The 22,195-nt window shown below is 37.8% G+C and overlaps 1 non-coding gene across 1 annotated transcript; it reads right to left on the bottom strand.

Annotated features, from left to right (window-relative positions):
- Window positions 1–21,696: 21,696 nt before the first annotated feature.
- Window positions 21,697–21,800, bottom strand: LOC112798480 (small nucleolar RNA R71). Its single transcript, XR_003200090.1, has one exon. It is a non-coding gene; the product is annotated as a small nucleolar RNA R71 (small nucleolar RNA).
- Window positions 21,801–22,195: the final 395 nt, after the last annotated feature.

The following is a 22,195-nucleotide window of genomic DNA, read 5'->3' as shown; positions in this document are numbered from 1 at the left end:
GATCATGACGTTTTTCTGGCGTTTAACTCTAGACAGCAGCATGAACTTGGCGTTCAACGCCAAGTTACGTCGTCATTCTTCGAATAAAGTATAGACTATTATATATTTCTGGAAAGCCCTGGATGTCTACTTTCCAACGCCGTTGAGAGCGCGTCAATTGGAGTTCTGTAGCTCCAGAAAATCCATTTCGAGTGCAGGGAGGTCAGATTCCAACAGCATCAGCAGTCCTTTTGTCAGCCTTCTTCAGAGTTTTGCTCAAATCCCTCAATTTCAGCCAGAATTTACCTGAAATCACAGAAAAACATACAAACTCATAGTAAAGTCCAGAAATGTGAATTTAACATAAAAACTAATGAAAACATCCCTAAAAGTAGCTTAAACTCACTAAAAACTATCTAAAAATAATGCCAAAAAGCGTATAAATTATCCGCTCATCAATGGTCTTGTCTGTGCGCAAAGCATAGTTCCAACATCACTCCTTCTCATCTCTCGGGTAACTTTTCTTCTTCGTCTTTTTTTTGAAGTGTTCAGTTTCTGTTCTAAAATAGCTGCATGATCAGAACACACGTAAAACGAAAGGAAAAAAGAAAAAACTTAATAAAACTCAAATAAATAAGAAAACCACTACTCAAAAAATACTTAAGGATTCGAAATTATCGGATTGCCTTCCGACAAGAACTTCTTTAACATCACTAGCTTGATGGTCAGTTATGCTAATTCAATAGATGAGCGGACCTTTGACGATCGATCTCGCCTCCAAGATAGTTTTTCAACCTCTAGCCATTCACTGTAAATTTCCTATCAGAATTCTCTTCCTGTATTTCCACATGACCATATGGTGAAGCTCTGGTAACCACAAACAGTCCTGACCACCGGGATTTCAGCTTCCCGGGAAAGAATTTGAGCCTTGAATTATACAGAAGCACTCTCTGTCCTGGCTCAAAGACTCTGATGGCAATCTTCTTGGTTCTCTCCTTATAGAGCTTGGCATTCTCATAGGCTGAGTATCTGAATTCATCAAGCTCATTTAACTAAAGCATTCGCTTAATTCCTGCAGCTTCTGAATCAAGATTTAGGTCCTTGATTGCCTAGTAAGCTTTATGTTCCAGCTCAACTGGCAAGTGACAAGCTTTGCCATAGACCAACTAGTAAGGGGACATGCCAATGGGAGTCTTATACACTGTCCGGTATGCCCAGAGAGCATCATCAAGCTTCTTAGACCAGTCTTTTCTTGAAACACTGACGGTCTTCTCTAGAATCCTCTTGGGTTCCCTGTTGGAAACTTCAACCTGTCCACTTGTCTGAGGGTGATAGGGGGTTGCCATTTTATGACGGACTCCATATCTCTGCAGAAGAGAGTCCAACTCTCTGTTATAGAAGTGGCTTCCTCCATCACTAATGAGTGTCCTTGGAACACCAAACCGGCTAAAGATATATCTCTAAAGAAAGCTCATTACCACCTTGGCATCATTGGTGGGTAGAGCCACAGCTTCCACCCACTTGGACACATAATCAACTGCCACTAGAATATAGCTGTTTTAATGTGAGGGTGGGAAGGGTCCCAAGAAATCAATACCCTACACATCAAACAACTCAACCACAAGAATCCCTTGCTGTGGCATTTCATGGTTGGCAGGGAGATTCGTGGGTTTTTCAAATCTGTCACAGTGCTTCACAAATTCTCTTGAATCCTTGAAGAGAGTTGGCCAGTAAAACCCGCTCTGAAGGACCTTTGTAGCTGTCCTTTTACCACCAAAGTGGCCTCCATATGCTGTGTTTCTTCATCTGGGACACATCTCTGGATGATACCATCTGAACACCTTTTAAAAAGGTATGGTTGCTCCCAAATGTAGTACTTCGCATCAGTTAATAGCTTCTTTACTTGTTGCGTACTGTACTCCTTTGGAATAAAACTCAAGGCCTTATAATTTGCAATGTCTGCAAACCATGGAGCCTACTGAATAAAGAATAATTGCTCATCTAGAAATGTCTCAGTCACAGCTGTGGGTGGTTATACTCCTGCTTCAGGCTCAATTCTGGAGAGATGGTCAGCTACTTGATTTTTTGACCTTTTCCTGTCTTTTATCTCAATATCAAACTCTTGAAGGAGCAACACCTATCTGATTAATCTTGGTTTAGAATCCTGTTTGGTTAGAAGGTACTTCAAAGTAGCATGATTAGTATAAGCAATAACCTTAGAACTAATTAAATAGGACCTAAACTTATCAACAGCATACACAATAGCTAATAATTCTTTTTCTGTAGTTGTGTAATTCTTTTGAGCATCATTTAACACATGGCAAGCATAGTAAATGACATGTACAAGCTTGCCATGCCTCTGTCCTAAAACAGCTCCTATAGCAAAGCCACTGGCATCACACATCAATTCAAATGGTAAATCCCAGTCAGGGGGAGCTATAATGGGAGCAGAGGTAAGGTTTTCTTTCAGAGTTTCAAAAGCATGCAAACATTCAGCATCAAACACAAAAGGAACATCAATAACCAACAGGTTCCTCAATGGTTTAGCAATTTTAGAAAATTCCTTTATAAATCTCCTATAAAAGCCAGCATAGCCCAAGAAACTCCTGACTGCCTTAACATTAGCTGGTGGTGGTAATTTTTCAATTACCTCCACCTTTGCTCTATCAACCTCAATCCCCTTACTTGAAATCCGGTGTCCAAGAACAATACCTTCTATGACCATAAAATGGCCCTTTTCCCAATTTAAAACAAGGTTTGATTCTTGACACCGTTTCAAGACAAGAGATAAATGCTTAAGGTAGGATTCAAAAGAATTACCAAAAATAGAAAAGTCATCCATAAATACCTCAATGAACTTTTCAACCATGTCAGAAAAAATTGAAAGCATACACCTCTGAAAAGTTTCTGGAGCATTACAAAGTCCAAATGGCATTCTCCTATAGGCAAATACTCCAAAGGGGCATGTGAATGATGTCTTCTCTTGATCTTAAGGGTTCACTGCAATTTGATTATATCCAGAATATGCATCTAGAAAATAATTAAAAGCATGACCAACTAACCTCTCAAGCATTTGATCAATGAAAGGCAAGGGGAAGTGATCCTTCCTTGTAGCAGTGTTGAGCCTCCTGTAGTCTATACACATTCTCCATCCTGTGATTATCCTTGTAGGAATAAGCTCATTCTTTTCATTCTTGATCACTATCATCCCTCCTTTCTTGGGAACTACCTACACAGGACTTACCCAAGGACTGTCAAAAATAAGGTAAATAAAACCTGCTTCCCATAATTTCATTACCTCTTTTTGGACCACCTCTTTCATGGTTGGATTGAGTCTCCTTTGTGGTTGCACAACTGATTTAGCATCATCTTCAAGAAGGATCTTGTGCATACACTTGGTTGGACTAATCCCCTTCAAATCACCAATGGTCCACCCAAGAGCTGTTTTATGGCTCCTGAGCACTGAAATAAGCGCCTCTTCCTCTTCAGGCTTTAGGGAAGGGCTAATAATCACTGGATAGGAATCATTTTCACCCAAGAATACATATTTCAGAGAAGGAGGTAAAGGTTTGAGCTCAAGCTTGGGGCTTCCTCCTCTGCTTTAGGCGTATGAACCATAGCCTTCTGGGTGGTGAATCATCAACTTCCACTAATTCATACTCAGAAATAGGATCCAGAATGTCATCAAGTACCTCAGCTTTCAATACCTCTTGAACAAGTGGTTCAATAACATCTATTTTCATACACCCTTCAGAATCATTAGGGTGCTTGAGAGCTTCAAAAACATTGAGGACCACCTGTTCTTCATTGACCCTCAAGGTTAATTCACCTTTTTACACATCAATCAGAGCTTTACCTGTAGCTAAAAAAGGTTTACCATGTATAATAGAGGATTTTACCTCCTCTTCCATCTCTAATATAACAAAATCAACAGGAAAAATAAATGGTCCTACTTAACAAGTAAATCCTCAACAACACCCATAGGTAATTTGATAGAAAGATCAGCAAGTTGAAGAGAAATACGAGTGGGTTTTACCTCCTCAATTTGAAGCTTTTTCGTCACTGAAAGTGGCATTAGATTGATGCTAGCTCCAAGATCACATAAAGCTCTCTGAATGGTGACATCTCCAATGGTGCAAGGAATGACAAAGCTCCCTGGGTCTGGCATCTTCTCAAGAATGTTGTGTTGAATAATGGCACTACATTCCTTGGTTAACACCATCGTTTCTTGTTCCTTCCAATTCCTCTTGTGGGTCAACAATTCTTTCATAAATTTAGCATAAATTTAACACCATCTGCAAAAGGAATGTTGATCTGTAGCTTCTTGAAGACATCTAAAAATTTAGAGAACTACTTTTCTTTGGAAGCCTTCTGAAGCCTCTGAGGATATGGTATTTTTGGCTTGTATTCAGGAGCCTTTGGCAAGGTAGGATAAGTGTTAAGAGAATCAGGAAATGGGTTGTCTGCGCGCTTAGAAGGGGCGTGCTCTACTTCTTCCTTCTTCTCCTCTGGAGCTTCTTTTTCATCTAACTCTTCATTTGCCTTGGACTCAGAGCCAGCTACTTTACCACTTCTCAACTGAATAACCTTGCAGTCTTCTCTTGGGTTCACCACTATATCACCTGAAAATGTACTTGCAGACCTCTCAGGTAATTGCTTGCTCATTTGGCCCATTTGCACTTCCAAGTTTCTAATGGAGGCTCTGGTTTCCTGCATAAAGCTCCTCATCATCTCCCAATTATAATCTTCTTGGAATTTAGAGTTTGCCTGCGGAGGTGATTGTTGCTGCTGAGACTAAAAGTGGCAGTTATTGTAATTGTTTTGTTGGAAACTGCATTGAGAATTATTGTTAAAATCCTGAGGTCTCTGAGGTTGGTCCCTCCACCCAAAATTTGGGTGATTTCTCCACCCCTGATTGTATGTCTTAGAATATGGATCATTATTAGGATTTCTTGGACCACTCCCCATTTAATTGACCTGTTCAGAAGAGGATTGAGCATAATCATAATTATTATTTTGCTCAAAATTTAGATGAGTATAAATATTGATTGCTAGCAACCAATTCAATAAGATCAATAGTCTCCTCCGGTGTCTTCTTCTTGTGCAATGAACTTCCTGCAGAGTTATCTAAACACATCTTGGACATTTCACCCAAACCTTCATAAAAGATATCTAGTTGGGTCCATTTGGAGAACATGTTCGGAGGACAATGCCTAGTCAGTAGCTTGTATCTCTCCTAAGCTTCATAAAGAGTTTCACCATCCATCTGCCTAAAGGTCTGAATGGTGGTAGTTCTTGAGAGTAATTGTGTTGGAATGGTGGTGGTTTCGTGTATGGTTCATATGGCTCATAAGGTGGTTGATATGGTGGATAAGGATTAGGGTCATGATGAGGTGTTTAGTGGTAGGGGGCTTGTGAGTATGGTGGTTCGAAATTAGGTTGAGGGGTGGTTCATAGGCATGTGGTGGTGGTTGTTGACAACTATAATAAGGGTCACCACATCCATTGGATTGATATGCATTAGGATTGGAATTATACCCATAAGATACCTGATGAACGGATAATTTATACAATTTTTGGCATTATTTTTAGGTAGTTTTTAGTGTGTTTTAGTTACTTTTTAGTATATTTTTATTAGTTTTTATGAAAAAATCACATTTATGGATTTTACTATGAATTCTGAGTTCCTATGGATGCTAATCATTCTGAACTTCAAAGGATAAAGTGAGATGCCAAAACTGTTCAGAAGCAAAAAGCTACTAGTCTCGCTCATCTGATTGAAACTAAGCTTCATTGATGTTTTAGGAATTTATTGTATATTCTCTTCTTTTTATCCTATTTTATTTTTAGTTGCTTGGGGACAAGCAACAATTTAAGTTTGGTGTTGTGATGAGCGGATAATTTATACGCTTTTTGGCATTGTTTTTAGGTACTTTTTAGTATGTTTTAGTTACTTTTTAATATATTTTTATGCAAAAATCAAATTTCTGGACTTTACTATGAGTTTGTGTGGTTTTCTGTGATTTCAAGTATTTTCTGGCTGAAATTGAGGGACCTGAGCAAAAATCTGATTCAGAGGCCAAGAAAGGACTGCAGATGCTGTTGGATTCTGACCCTCCTTCACTCGAAGTGGATTTTCTGGAGCTAAAGAAGCCCAATTGGCGCTCTCTAAATTTCTTTGGAAAGTAGACATCTTGGGCTTTCCGGAAATGTATAATAGTCCATACTTTGCCCGAGATTTGATGGCCCAAACTGGCGTCCAAACACCCACCAGAGACCCTTTTCTGGCGTAAAACGCTGGAACTGGCACCAGAACTAGAGTTAAACGCCCAAACTGGCATCCAAGCTGGCGTTTAACTCCAAGGATGGCCTATGCACGTGAAAGCTTCAAAGCCCAGCCCAAACACACACCAAGTCGGCCCCAGAAGTGGATTTTTGCACTACCTACTCATTTTCTGTGAACCTAGGTTACTAGTTTAGTATAAATAGCACTTTTGACTATTGTATTTCATCTTTGGATCATCTTTTGATCTTTTGATTACTTTGAGGGAGGCTGGCCATTCGGCCATGCCTAGACCTTCTTCTCTTATGTATTTTCTACGGTGGAGTTTCTACACCTCATAGATTAAGGTGAGGAGCTCTGCTGTTCATCATGAACTAATGCAAGTATTATTGTTTCTCTTTCAATTCACACCTACTTCTTCTCCAAGATATACTCTCGTACTTAATTCAGTTAAGTCAGAATGAAGGAGGTGACCTGTGACAATCACCCACTATCTTCATTACTCGCTTAGCCAAGATCTGCGTGCCTAGCAACCACAAGCGGTCTACATGATGTTCAACGTAGTCATTGGATGACAGCTGGAGTATACTCTCTCGGGTCTCTGATCCACGGACCGAGTCTGCGTGGTTAAAACCTTCATGGTATAGGCTAGAAACAATTGGTAGCATTCCTGAGATCCGAAAAGTCTAAACCTTGTCTGTATTCCGAGTAGGATATGTGACAAGCTTCAAACTCACGATTGTTGGGCGCAGTGATAGTGTGCAAAAGGATAGAGAGATCCTTTTCCGACACAAGTGGGAACCGATAGATGATTAGCCATGCGGTAGCTGTGCCTGGTATTTTTCATCTGAGATGAGAAATCCGACAATTGATTAGTCATACAAAAACCGTAGCCGGACCATTTTCACTGAGAGGATCATACAGCTTGCCATGGAAGGGAGGACACATGATTGGATGAAGACAATAGGAAAGCAGAGGTTCAGAAGCAACAAGGCATCTCCAAATGCTTATCTGAAATTCCCATCAATGAATTACATAAGTATCTCTATGTTATTTTCTGTTTTATTTACCTTTTAATTACCAATACCTCATAACCATTTGAATCCGCCTGACTGAGATTTAGAAGATGACCATAACTTGCTTCAAGCCGTCAATCTCCGTGGAATCAACCCTTACTCACGTAAGGTATTACTTAGACGACCCAGTGCACTTGCTGGTTAGTTGTGCGGAGTTGTGAAAAGTGTGATCACAATTTTGTGCACCAAGTTTTTAGCGCCGTTGCAGGGGATTGTTCGAGTTTGGACAACTGACGGTTCATCTTGTTCCCTAGATTGGGTAATCTTCTTTCTTGTTTGAGTCTAGTGTCAAATTTTAAGTTTAGTGTCAACTGCATTTTTTTTTAGTTTCTTAAAATTTTTGAAAGATCATGCATTGTGTTCTTCTTTGATCTTCAAGTTGTTCTTGATGATTTTCCTTATTTCATCTTTAAATTTTCTTGTTTTGTGTCTTTTCATGTTTTTCTTGTGCATTTTCGAATCCATAGTGTCTAAGCATTCAAAATTTATAAGTTTGGTGTCTTGCATGTCTTTCTTTTCTTAAAATTTTTTCAAAAATATGTTCTTGATGTTCATCTTGACATTCAAAGTGTTCTAGATGTTCATCTTGACATTCAAAGTGTTCTTGCATGCATTATCGATTTAATCTTAAATTCTTATGTTTTAAGTTATTTTGAGTTTTTCTCTCTTTTCATTAAAAAATTCAAAAAAACGAAAAATATTTATCTTTTCAAGTAAATAATATAGAGAAATGAAGATTCAGAACATAAAGCAGAAGAATCACAGAGAAAAAGAGCTCACTGGCAATAAAACGCCAGTAAAGAAGCACTTTGGGCGTTAAATGCCAGATTGGCTACCATTCTGGGTGTTTAACGCCAGTAAAGCTATCATTATGGGCGTTAAACGCCAGAATGGGCAGCATTCTGGGCGTTTAGCGCCAGAAATGGCAACATTTTGGGCATTCAGAAAAACACCTAGTAAAGGATTCCTGGCAGTTAATGCCAGCCAGAGTATCTGGCTGGGCGTTAAACGCCCAAAGAGGCAACCAAATGGGCGTTAAACGCCAGAATGGATAGCATTCTGGATGTTTAACGCTAGGACGACACAAGGGAGGTAATTTCCTTTCAAATTCAAATTCTTTCAAATTTTCATTGTTTTAATTCATAATTTTAAAATCTTATCATTTTCATATCACATTTTCAAAAAAAAATCCTTGCTAACAATAAATCTTTTGATTCAAAAATTTCAAGTTTGTTGCTTTCGTGTTAAGAAAGGATCAATCTTTGAATTCCAGAATCATATCTTTTAGTTTCTTGTTAGTCAAGTCATCAATTTTAAAAATCAAATCTTTTTAATTTCTTTTTTCAATCATATCTTTTTCAATCATATCTTGTTTTAAAAACTTTAATTTCATAATCTTTTTCTAACTTCTTCTCTTTTCAAAATTATTTTCAAATCTTTTTTAACTAATTATTATTTCTTATCTTTTTCAAAACCACCTAACCACTTTTCCACTTCCAATTTTCCAAAATCACTAACCACTTTTTCAAAAGTCTTTTTAATTAACTAATTGTTTTTGTTTTAATTTTCGAATACTCTCTCTCTCTCATCTCTTTCTATTTTATTTGCAAACACTTATCTTCTACTTATAATTCGAACCCTCTCTCTCCCTCTATGTTCGAAATCTTCTCATTCTCTCTCTACCTCATTCCTCTATTCTTCTTTTCTTTTGACACATCAAGGAATCTCTATACTGTGACATAGAGGATTCCACTACTCCCTTTGTTCTCTTCTTTTTCATATGAGCAGAAATAGGGATAAAAACATTCTTGTTGAAGCTGACCCTGAACCTGAAAGGACTTTGAAGAAGAAGCTAAGAGAAGCTAAAGCACAACACTCTGGAGAGGACCTTACAGAAAATTTCGAAAAAGAAGCAAACATGGTAGCCGAATCCAACAACAATGCTAGAGATGCAAGGAAGATGCTTGGTGACTATGCTGCACCAACTTCCAACTTTTATGGAAGAAGCATATGAATTCTTGCCATTGGAGCAAACAACTTTGAGCTTAAGCCTCAATTAGTTTCTCTAATGCAGTAGAATTGTAAGTTTCATGGACTTTCATCGGAAGATCTTCATCAATTCTTAGCTGAATTCTTGCAGATCTGTGATATTGTTAAGACCAATGGGGTTGATCCCGAGATCTACAAACTTATGCTTTTCCCCTTTGCTGTGAGAGACAGAGACAGAGCTAGAACATGGTTGGACTCACAACCTTGAGAAAGCCTAAACTCTTGGCACAAGTTGGTCAACGCTTTCTTGACCAAATTTTTTTCACCTCAAAAGCTGAGCAAGCTTGGAGTGGACGTCCAAACCTTCACACATAATGAAGGTGAATCCCTCTATAAAGCTTGGGAAAGATACAAGCAATTAACTAAAAGATGTCCTTCTGACATGCTTCCCGAATGGAGCATCATATGTATATTCTATGATGGTCTATCTGAATTGTCCAAGATGTCATTGGACCATTCTGCTGGTGGATCTCTTCATCTGAAAACACCTGCAGAAGCCTAGGAACTCATTGAGATGGTTGCAAATAACCAGTTCATGTACACTTCTGAAAGAAATACTGTGAATAATGGGATAACTCAGAAGAACGGAGTTTTTGAGATTGAAACTCTGAATGCCATATTGGCTCAGAACAATATATTGACTCAGCAAGTCAATATGATTTCTCAGAATCTGACTGGATTGCAAGATGTATTCGGCAGTGCTAAAGAAGCCTCCTCTGAAGGAGAAGCTTATGACCCTGAGAGTCCTACAATGGAATAGGTGAATTACATGGGAGAATCTTATGGAAACACCTATAATCATTCATAGAGGAATCATCCAAATTTCTCATGGAAGGATCAACAGAAGCCTTAACAAGGCTTCAATAACAATAATGGTGGGAGAAATAGGTTTGGCAATAGCAAGCCTTTTCCATCATCTTCTCAGCAACAGATAGAGAATTCTGAGCAGAGCCTTTTTGGCTTAGCAAATATAGTCTTTGATCTATCTAAAATCACTCTCGTTTTCATGAATAAAACAAGGTCCTCCATCAGAAATTTGGAGGCACAAGTGGGTCAGCTAAGTAAAAGAGTTACTGAAACTCCTTCTAGTACTCTCCCAAGCAATACAGAAGAGAATCCAAAAAGGGAGTGCAAGGCCATAACTATAACCATAATGGCCGAACATGGAGAGAGTGAAAAGGCAGTGATTCCTAGTGAGGAAGACCTCAAGGGACATCTACTGACCAATAAGGAGTTCAATATTGAGGAACCAAAAGAATCTGAGGCTCATACAGAGACCATAGAGATTCCACTAAACTTACTATTGCCATTCATGAGCTCATCAATAAACTGAGTACCTGGATTCAGCAGACATTACCTCAGAAGAAACTGGATCCCGGAAAGTTCTTAATACCTTACACCATAGGCACCATGACCTTTGAGAAGGCTCTGTGTGACCTGGGGTCCGGTATCAAACTCATGCCACTCTCTGTAATGGAGAAACTAGGGATCTTTAAGGTACAAGCTACAAGAATCTCACTAGATATGGCAAACAAATCAATTAAACAGGCTTATTGACTTGTAGAGGATGTCTTAGTGAAGGTTGAAGGTCTTTACATCCCTGCTGTGATTGATGTGGACAGAGGAGAGTTAGTCCTTCAATTGAATGAGGACTACCTTGTGTTTAAGACTAAAGGATCTTCTTCTGTAAACATGGAGAAGAAGCATGAAAAGCTTCTCTCAATGCAGAGTCAGACAGAGCCCCCACATTCAAACTATAAGTTTGGTGTTGGGAGGCCACAATCATGCTCTGAGTGTCTATGAAGCTCTATAAGAGCTCACTATCAAGCTATTGACATTAAAGAAGTGCTTATTGGGAGGCAACCCAATCTTATTTATCTATATTAATCACTTTCTCATATTTATTTTCAAGTATTAGCCTATGTTTTTTTTAGGTTGATGATCACGTGAAGTCACAAAAACAGCTGCAGAATTAAAGCGGAATAAAAAACAGCATCAAAAATAGCACACCCTGGAAGATGAGCTTACTGGCATTTAAACGCAGTAAGGATAGCAAAATGGGCATTTAATGCCCAGTCTGACAGCATTCTGGGCGTTAAACGCCGTAAATGGCAGCCAGACTAGCGTTTAATGCCAGAAAAGGGTGTCTGGTGTATGGATGGCGTTAAACGATAGTAAGGGTAGCAAAATGGGCGTTTAACGCCCAGTCTGGCAGCATTCTTGGCATTAAACGACAGAATTGGTAGCCAGACTGGCGTTTAACGCTAGAAAAAGGCATCAGCCTGGCGTTTAACGCCAGAAATGGCACACAGTGGGCGTTTAAATGCCAGAAAGGTGCAGGGATGCGAAATCCTTAATACCTCAAGATCTGTGGACCCCACAGGATCCCTACCTACCCCAACTCACTCTCTCCCTTCTTCACACCCTTCCATAACACTCTTCCCCAAACACCATTCACCTATCAAATCCTACCCTCTTACCCATAATCTCTCCACAACTCACATCCATCCACTATTTCCCAAAATAAACCCCACCTACCTCACCATTCAAATTCAAACCATTCCCCTCTAAAACCCACCCCTTCTTACACGGACTCCCTCTCACCCTTACCCTATAAATTACCCTCCTCACTCCTTTATTTTCACACATCATAACCACCTAAAACCCTCCTTGGTTGAACCACTCACCCCCTCTATCTCCTCATTTCTTTCTTCTTTTGCTCGAGGACGAGCAAACCTCTTAAGTTTGGTGTGGGAAAAAGCGTTGCTTTTTGTTTTTCCATAACCATTAATGGCACTAATGAGCAGATATTTTATACGCTTTTTGGGGGTATTTTCATATCGTTTTTAGTAGGATCCAGCTACTTTTTAGTATATTTTTATTATTTATTATGCGAAAAACAAATTTCTGGACTTTGCTATGAGTTTGTGTATTTTTCTGTGATTTTAAGTATTTTCTGGCTGAAATTGAGGGACCTGAGCAAAAATCTGATTCAGAGCCTGAAAAAAGACTGCAGATGTTGTTGGATTCTGACCTCCCTGCACTCAAAATCAAATTTTTGGAGCTACAAGAGTCCAAATAATGCACTCTTAATTGCGTTGGAAAGTAGACATCCAGGGCTTTCCATTAATATATAATAGTCTATACTTTTTCCGAGTTTAGACAATGCAAACTGGCATTTAACGCCAGCCTTCTGCCCTATTCTAGCGTTACAAGCTAGAGTCAAATGCCAGAAACAGGTTACAACTTGGCATTTAACTCCAGGAATAGCCTATGCACGAGAAAGCTTTAATGCTCAGCCCCAGCACATACTAAGTTGGCCCCAAAAGTGGATTTCTACACTATCTATCTTAATTTACTCATTTTCTGTAAACCTAGGTTACTGGTTGAGTATAAAAACTACTTTTAGAGATTTATTTTGTACCTCATGACATTTTACATCTGAATTTGTATTTCCGACGGCATGAATCTCTAAACTCCATGGTTGGGGGTGAGGAGCTCTGCTGTGTCTCGATGGATTAATACAATTACTTCTGTTTTCTATTCAATCACACTTGATTCTATTCTAAGATATTCACTCGCACTTAAACATGATGATTGTGATGATCCGTGACACTCATCACCATTCTCAACCTATAAACGCGTGCCTAACAACCACTTCTATTCTACCTTAGATTGAGTGTTTATCTCTTGGGTTCCTAGTTCACGAGTTTGACTGCCTCTCCTGACAACAAAGCGTTCAATCCGTGAGTCCAGAGTCCTCGTGGTATAAGCTAGAATCAATTAGCAGTCTTCTTGAGATCCAGAAAGTCTAAACCTTGTCTGTGATTTTTCGAGTAGGATCTGGGATGGGATGACTGTAAAGAGCTTCAAACTCACGAACGTTGGGCGTAGTGACAGACGCAAAAGGATCACTGGATCCTATTCCAACACAAGTGAGAACCGACAGATGATTAGCCATGTACATAGACTATTTTCACTGAGAGGATGGATAGTAGCCATTGACAACGGTGATCCACCAACATACAACTTGCCATGGAAGAAGCCTTGCGTGCGTGAAGAAGAAGACAGTAGGAAAACAGAGATTTAGAAGACAGAGCATCTCCAAAACTCCAACCCATTCTCCATTACTGCATAACAAGTAATTATTTCATGTTCTTTTATTTTTTGCAATTAAAACTAAGAACCTTTATTGATATCCTGACTAAGAACAATAAGATAACCATAGCTTGCTTCAAGCCGGCAATCTCCGTGGGATCGACCCTTACTCACGTATGGTATTACTTTGACAACCCGGTGCACTTGCTGGTTAGTTGTACGAGTTGTGAAAAGTGTGGTTTAAAATTTCGTGCACCAAGTTTTTGGTGCCGTTGCCAGGGATTATTTAAGTTTGAACAACTGACGGTTTATTTTGTTACTTAGATTAAGAAAAATTTGTCTTTTTGGTTTAGAGTCTTTTACTTTTTTTTCAAAAAAAATCAATATAATAATTAAAACTTTTTTGTTAAAAAAATAGTTTTTCTCTGTTCAATCCTTACATTTGTTGAATGTGTCTATGTTCTTGGGAATAGTTGCTCCTTCGAGTCTTCCTTTCTAAAATCTTTTTAAAAATAATTTTTCTTTGATTAAATCTTGTGCCAAATTTTAAGTTTGGTGTTCTCCTATTAATTTTTCTTTAGTTTTCGAAAATTTTATTTTGGTTTTCTAAGAATTTTATGTTTGGTGTTCTTTCTTCAAAGTGTTCTTGAGTCTTCTTTGTGTTTTGATCTTAAAATTTTTAAGTTTGGTGTGCCTTGGTGTTTTCCCTCTAAAATTTTCGAAAACAAGGAACATTGGATCTAAAAATTTTAAGTCTTATGTCTTTTGTGTGTTTTTCTCTTTCATGATAAAATTCAAAAATAAAAAAAATTATCTTTTCCTTTAATTTCTCATAATTTTCGAATTCATTAGGTTGATTTGGTCAAAATTTTTAAAAATCATATCTTTTTCAAAAACTCCTAACCACTTTCTCTCTCCTCATTCTTTTTCAAAAATCCTCATAAAATATTTTTAAATTTTTTATTTTATTTTATTTTATTATTTTAATATCCATTTTCTTATTCTTATTATTTCGAAAAAAATTTAATAAATAAATATAATAAAATAAATAAAATAAATCCACATCATCTCCCTTTCTCCATCATGGACCTAAGTGGAAATGAACAGTCCAGAAGGACTCTGGGGTCATATGCTGACCCAACTACTGCTTCATATGGGAGTAGTATCTGTATACCCTCCATCAGAGTCAGTAGTTTTGAGTTGAATCCCCATCTCATTATCATGGTGCAGCAAAACTGCCAGTATTCCGGTCTTCTACAGGAAGAACCTACTAAGTTTCTGGCACAGTTCTTACAAATTGCTGACACAGTACATGATAAGGAAGTAGATCAGGATGTCTATAGAATATTACTGTTTCCATTTGCTGTAAAAGACCAAGCTAAGATGTGGTTAAATAACCAACCTAAGGCTAGCATAAGAACATGGAAACAGTTGTCAGACAAATTCCTGAATCAATATTTCCCTCCTAAGAGGATGACATAGCTAAGGCTGGACATCCAAGGCTTTAAACAAGAGGATAATGAATCCCTTTACAACGTCTGGGAGAGGTACAAAGAGATGCTAAGGAAATGCCCCTCTGAAATATTTTCAGAATGGGTGTAGTTAGACATCTTCTACTATGGGCTTACAGCAAAAGCTTAAATATCTCTAGACCACTCAGCTGGTGGATCTATACACATGAGAAAAACAATTGAAGAGGCTCAAGAGCTCATTGATACAGTTGCTAGAAATTAGAATCTGTACTTAAGTAGTGAGTCCTCCATAAAAGAAGAGGCTAAGGCAGTATCCACTGAACTTAGTCCTCCAGAACAAGTTGCTGAAATCAATCAGCAATTATGTTATCTGACAGAACAGTTGGCAGAATTTAAGGAGATGTTACAAGACACTAAGGATGCTAATAGGAACATGAAAGCACAACTTGACCGGACAAGACAGCAGTTATCAAAACATATAATAGAAGAGTGCCAAGCAGTTCAATTAATGAGTGGAAAAACATTGAATACCTCAACTCAAAGCAGCAGAAAGCCAAGAAAAGAACAAATAATAGAGGATGAACAGACTGCTACTCAAAATCCCTATGAGCACAGTAAGAGCCCAGAGAGGAATCATTCTGGCGTTCAAACACCAAAAAAGGGTAAAAAACTGGCGTTAAACACCTAGTGGAAGCCCAATTATGGCGTTCAAACGCCAGAAAAAGGGAGAAAATTGGCGTTAAACGCCCAAACCATGTTCAGTTCTGGCGTTCAAATGCCACAAAAGGGAGGGAATCTGGCGTTAAACGCCAATCCAGCCCCCAATCCTGGCGTTCAAACGCCTATGAGGGGTTAGACACTTGCAAGTGATGATAATAACTCCCTCAAAAAGGCTTCTCAACCTACCTCTATAGGAAATAAACCTGCAGCAACCAAGGTTGAAGAATACAAAGCCAAAATACCTTATCCTTAGAAACTCCGCCAAGCGGAACAAGATAAACAATTTGCCCACTTTGCAGACTATCTTAGGACTCTTGAAATCAAGATTCCATTTGCAGAGGCACTTGAGCAAATACCCTCTTATGCTAAGTTCATGAAAGAGATCTTAACTCATAAGAAGGATTGGAGAGAAACTAAAAAAGTTTTTCTCACTGAAGAATGCAGTGCAATCATTTTAAAGAGCTTACCAGAGAAGCTTAAGGATCCTGGAAGCTTTATGATACCATGCACATTAGAGGGTACCTGTACCAAGACAACTCTATGTGATCTTGGGGCAAGTATCAACATAATCCCTGCATCCACTATCAGAAAGCTTGGCTTGACTGAAGAGGTCAAACCAATCAGGATATGTCTTTAACTTGCTGATGCCTCCATTAAATACCCATCAGGTGTGATTGAAGACATGATTGTCACAGTTGGGCCATTCGCCTTTCCCACTGACTTTGTAGTGCTGGAAATAGAGGAGCAAAATAGTGCAATTCTCATTCTAGGAAGACCTTTCCTAGCAACTGGACGAAACCTTATTGACGTCCAAAAAGGGGAAGTAACCTTGAGAGTCAATAAGGATGATTTTAGGCTGAATGCTATTGAAGCAATGAAGCACCCAGACACATCAAAAGACTGAATGTGTGTTGATATTATTGACTCCTTAGTACAGGAGATCAGTATGGCTGAGAGTCTCGAATCAGAGCTAGAGGATATCTTTAAAGATGTTCAGCTTGATCTAGAAGAACCAGAGGAAATAAAAGAACCTTTGAAAATTCATCAGGAAGAGGAGAAACCTCCTAAACCCGAGCTCAAACCACTACCACCATCCTTAAAATATGCATTTCTGGGAGAAGGTAAAACTTTTCCTATAATCATAAGCTCTGCCTTAGAGCCACAGGAAGAGAAAGCACTAATTCAGGTGCTAAGGACACACAAGACAGCTCTTGGGTGGTCCATTAGTGATCTCAAGGGCATTAGCCCAGCCAGATACATGCATAAGATCCTATTGGAGGATAATGCCAAACCAGTGGTTCAACCACAAAGGCGGCTGAATCTAGCCATGAAGGAGGTGGTGCAGAAAGAGGTCACTAAATTACTAGATGTTGGGATTATTTATCCCATTTCTGATAGCCTCTGGGTGAGCCCTTTCTAAGTTGTACCCAAAAAAGGGAGGCATGACAGTGGTTCATAATGAAAAAAATGAACTGGTTCCTACAAGAACAGTTATAGGGTGGCATATGTGTATTGACTACAGAAGACTCAATACAGCCACCAGAAAGGATCATTTTCCTTTACCATTCATAGACCAAATGCTAGAAAGGCTAGCAGGTCATGACTATTACTGCTTTCTGGATGGCTACTAAGGCTACAACCAAATTGCAGTAGATCCCCAGAATCAAGAGAAAATAGCATTCACATGTGCATCTGGAGTATATGCCTACAGAAGGATGCCATTTGGTCTGTGTAATGCACCAGTAACCTTTCAGAGATGCATGCTCTCTATTTTCTCTGATATGGTAGAAAAATTTTTGGAAGTCTTCATGGACGACTTCTCAGTATTTGGAGATTCATTCAACTCCTGTCTTGACCATCTAGCACTTGTTCTGAAAAGGTGCCAGGGGACTAACCTGGTTTTAAACTGGGAGAAATGTCACTTTATGGTGACTGAAGGAATTGTCCTTGGACACAAAATTTCAAACAAGGGGATAGAGGTGGATCAAGCCAAGGTAGAGGTAATTGAAAAATTACCACCACCTACCAATGTTAAGGCAATCAGAAGCTTTCTGGGACATGCAAGATTCTATAGGAGGTTTATAAAGGATTTTTCAAAAATTGCAAAACCCCTAAGCAACCTGCTAGCTGCTGATGAGTGGATAATTTATACGCTTTTTGGCATTGTTTTTAGTATATTTTTAGTATGTTTTAGTTAGTTTTTATTATATTTTTATTAGTTTTTAGTTAAAATTCACTTTTCTGGACTTTACTATGAGTTTGTGTGTTTTTTTGTGATTTCAGGTATTTTCTGGTTGAAATTGAGGGACCTGAGCAAAAATCTGATTCAGAGGCTTAAAAGGAGTGCAGATGCTGTTGGATTCTGACCTCCCTGCACTCGAAGTAGATTTTCTGGAGTTACAGAAGCCCAATTGGCGCGCTCTCAACTGCGTTGGAAAGTAGACATCCTGGGCTTTCCAGCAATGTATATTAGTCTATACTTTGCCCGAGATTTGATGGCCCAAACAGGCGTTCCAAGTCAGCTCAAGAATTCTGGCGTAAAACACCGGAACTCGCACAAGAATGGGAGTTAAACGCCCAAACTGGCACAAAAGCTGGCGTTTAACTCCAAGAAGAGTCTCTACACAAAAATGCTTCAATGCTCAGCCCAAGCACACACCAAGTGGGCATGGAAGTGGATTTTTATGTAATTTACTCATCTTTGTAAACCCTAGGCTACTAGTTCTCTACAAATAGGACCTTTTGCTATTGTATTAGACATCTTGGTAGCTATCTTTGAGTAGTCTTATGCTATCATAGATCATGGGGGCTGGCCTCTCGGCCATGCCTAGACCTTGTTCTTATGTATTTTCAACGATGGAGTTTCTACACACCATAGATTAAGGTGTGGAGCTCTGCTGTACCTCGAGTATTAATGCAATTACTATTGTTCTTCTATTCAATTTAGCTTATTCTTGTTCTAAGATATCACATGTTCCTCAACTTGATGAATGTGATGATCCGTGACACTCATCATCATTCTCACCTATGAACGCGTGGCTGACAACTACTTCCGTTCTATCTTAGATTGAGTGGATATCACTTGGGTTCCTTAATCAGAATCTTCGTGGTATAAGCTAGAATTGATGGCGGCATTCAAGAAAATCCAGAAGGTCTAAACCTTGTTTGTGGTATTCTGAGTAGGATTCAAGGATTGAATAACTGTGACGAGCTTCAAACTCCTGAAGGCTGGGCGTTAGTGACAGACGCAAAAGAATCACTGGATTCTATTCCAACCTGATTGAGAACCGACAAATGATTAGCCGTGCTGTGACAGAGCATTTGGACCATTTTCATTGAAAGGATGGGATGTAGCCATTGACAACGGTGATGCCTTACATACAGCTTGCCATAGAAAGGAGTGATAAAAAACTGGAAGGAAGAAGTAGAAAGGCAAAGATTCAGAAGGAACACAACATCTCCATACACTTGTCTGAAATTCCCACCATTGAATTACATGAGTAACTCTATCTTTATTTTCTGTTTATTTTATTATTTTTATTTAAACCAATAATCTCTTAAATTAGTTAAATCCACCTGACTGGGATTTACAAGATGACCATAGCTTGCTTCATACCAACAATCTCCGTGGCATCGACCCTTACTCACGTAAGGTATTACTTGGACGACACAGTGTACTTGCTGGTTAGTTGTGCGGAGTTGTGACTAAGTGTAATTCACGTGTGAGAGCTACCAAGTCATTGGAGCCATTGTTGATGATCACAATTTCGTGCACCAAGTTTTTGGCGCCGTTGCCAGGGATTGTTCGAGTATGGACAACTGACGGTTCATCTTGTTGCTCAGATTAGGTAATTTTCTTTTTATTTTTCTTTTCAAAAAGTTTTCAAAAAAAAATATTTTTCAAAATTTTTCCCTTTGTTTTCGAAAATTTTTCAAATTTTTTAAGAATGAATTCTAGTGTTTCATGAAACATGTTTTAGCTTGGCTGGCTATTAAGCCATGTCTAACTCATAGGATTTTGATTGAGGACTATAAATTCATTACTTCCTTTTTCCAAAATATGTTTTCGAAAAATTTAGTAAGAAAATCCAAAAAAAATTAATAAAATCATAAAAACCAAAAATATTTTGTGTTTTTTGTTTGAGTATTGAGTCAATTTTAAGTTTGGTGTCAATTGCATATTCATATTGTTCTTGCATTTTTTCAAAAAATTCATGCATTCATAGTGTTCTTCATGATCTTCAAGTTGTTCTTGGTAAGTCTTCTTATTTGATCTTGATGTTTTCTTGTTTTGTGTATTTTCTTGTTTTTGATATGCATTTTTCGTTTGTTAGAGTCCAAGCATTAAAGATTTCTAAGTTTGGTGTCTTGCATGTTTTCTTTGCATCAAAAATTTTTCAAAAATATGTTCTTGGTGTTCATCATGATCTTCAAAGTGTTCTTGGTGTTCATCTTGACATTCATAGTGTTCTTGCATACATCTTGTGTTTTGATCCAAAATTTTTATGTTTTAGGTCATATTTGTGTTTTTCTCTCTCATAATTAAAAATTCAAAAATCAAAAAAATATCTTTTCCTTATTTCCCTCCAAATTTTCGAAATTTTGGGTTGACTTGGTCAAAAATTTTTAAAAATTAGTTGTTTCTTACAAGTCAAGTCAAATTTTCAATTTCAAAAATCCTATCTTTTCAAAACTTTTTCAAAAACAAAATCTTTTTAATTTTTATCTTATTTCGAAAATTTTAAAATTATTTTCAAAATCTTTTTCTTAACTTTATTTCAAATTTTCGAAATTTCACTAACAATTAATGTGATTGATTCAAAAATTTGAAGTTTGTTACTTTCTTGTTAAGAAAGGTTCAATCTTTAAATTCTAGAATCATATCTTTTTGTTTCTTGTTAGTTAAGTAATTAATTTTAATTTTAAAAATTTAATCTTTTTCAAAATATCTTTTTCTTAAAAATCTTATCTTTTTATATCTTTTTATCTTATCTTTTATCATATCCTTTTCAAAATTTTATCTTTTTTCAAAAATTTGATTTCAAAATATCTTATCTAACTTCTTATCTTCTTATCTTTTCAACTAACTATTTGACTTTTTGTTTGATCTTATCTTTTTCAAAACCACCTAACTACTTTTCCCTCTCTAATTTTCGAAAATATCTCATCCCTTTTTCAAAATTCTTTTTAAATTAACTAATTGTTTTAAATTTTAATTTTAATTATATCTTATCTTTAATTTTCGAAAATCATTAACTACTTTTTCAAAATTATTTTCGAATTCTCCCTCTCTTCTCTTCTTCTATTTATTTATTTACTAACACTTCTCTTCACCTCTCTTCATCTCCAATCACTACCTCTATCCTCACCCTTTTGATTGGATTCTCCACTTTTATTCCTTTCTTCTTCTACTAATAATAAGGATCCTCTTTGTCCAGATATAGAGGATTCTTCTTCCTTTTCTTTTTCTCTTCTCTTTCATATGAGCAGGAACAAGGAGAAAGACACTCTTGTTGAAGCTAATCCTGAACCCGAAAGGACTCTGAAGAGGAAACTAAGAGAAGCTAAATTACAACAATCCAGAGACAACCTTTCTGAAATTTTCGAACAAGAGAAGGAGATGGCAGCTGAACCCAACAACAATAATGCAAGGAGAATGCTAGGTGATTTCACTAAACCAACGTCCAAATTTGATGGAAGAAGAATCTCCATTCCTGCCATTGGAGCAAACAATTTTGAGCTAAAACCTCAATTAGTTGCTCTAATGCAACAGAACTGCAAGTTTCATGGACTTCCATCTGAAGATACTTACCAGTTTTTAACTGAGTTCTTGTAGATTTATGAGACTGTAAAGACGAATGGAGTAGATCCTGAAGTCTATAGGCTCATGCTTTTCCCTTTTACTGTGAGAGACAGATCTAGAACATGGTTGGACTCATAACCTAAAGATAGCCTGGACTCCTGGGATAAGCTGGTCACGGCCTTCTTGGATAAATTCTTTCCTCCTCAAAAGCTGAGCAAGCTTAGAGTGGATGTTCAGACCTTCAAGCAAAAAGATGGTGAATCCTTCTATGAAGCTTGAGAAAGATACAAGAAGATGACCAAAAAGTGTCCTTCTGACATGTTTCAGAATGGACCATATTAGATATATTCTATTATGGTCTATCTGAGTTTTCCAAAATGTCATTGGACCATTTTGCAGGTGGATCCATTCACTTAAAGAAAACGCCTGCAGAAGCTCAAGAACTTATTGACATGGTTGCAAATAACCAATTCATGTACACTTCTGAGAGGAATTCCATGAATAATGGGACACCTCAGAGGAAGAGAGTTCTTGAAATTGATGCTCTGAATGCCATATTGGCTCAGAACAAAGTGTTGACTCAGCAAGTCAACATGATTTCTCAAAGTCTGAATGGATGGCAAAATGCATCCAACAGTACTAAAGAGGCAGCTTCTGAAGAAGCTTATGATCCTGAGAACCCTACAATAGTAGAGGTAAATTACATGGGTGAACC

The sequence above is a fragment of the Arachis hypogaea genome, chromosome 4, assembly GCF_003086295.3.
Source record: "Arachis hypogaea cultivar Tifrunner chromosome 4, arahy.Tifrunner.gnm2.J5K5, whole genome shotgun sequence".
In the NCBI taxonomy this organism is placed as follows: Eukaryota; Viridiplantae; Streptophyta; class Magnoliopsida; order Fabales; family Fabaceae; genus Arachis; species Arachis hypogaea.
This window is presented reverse-complemented; position numbering and strand designations above follow the sequence as displayed.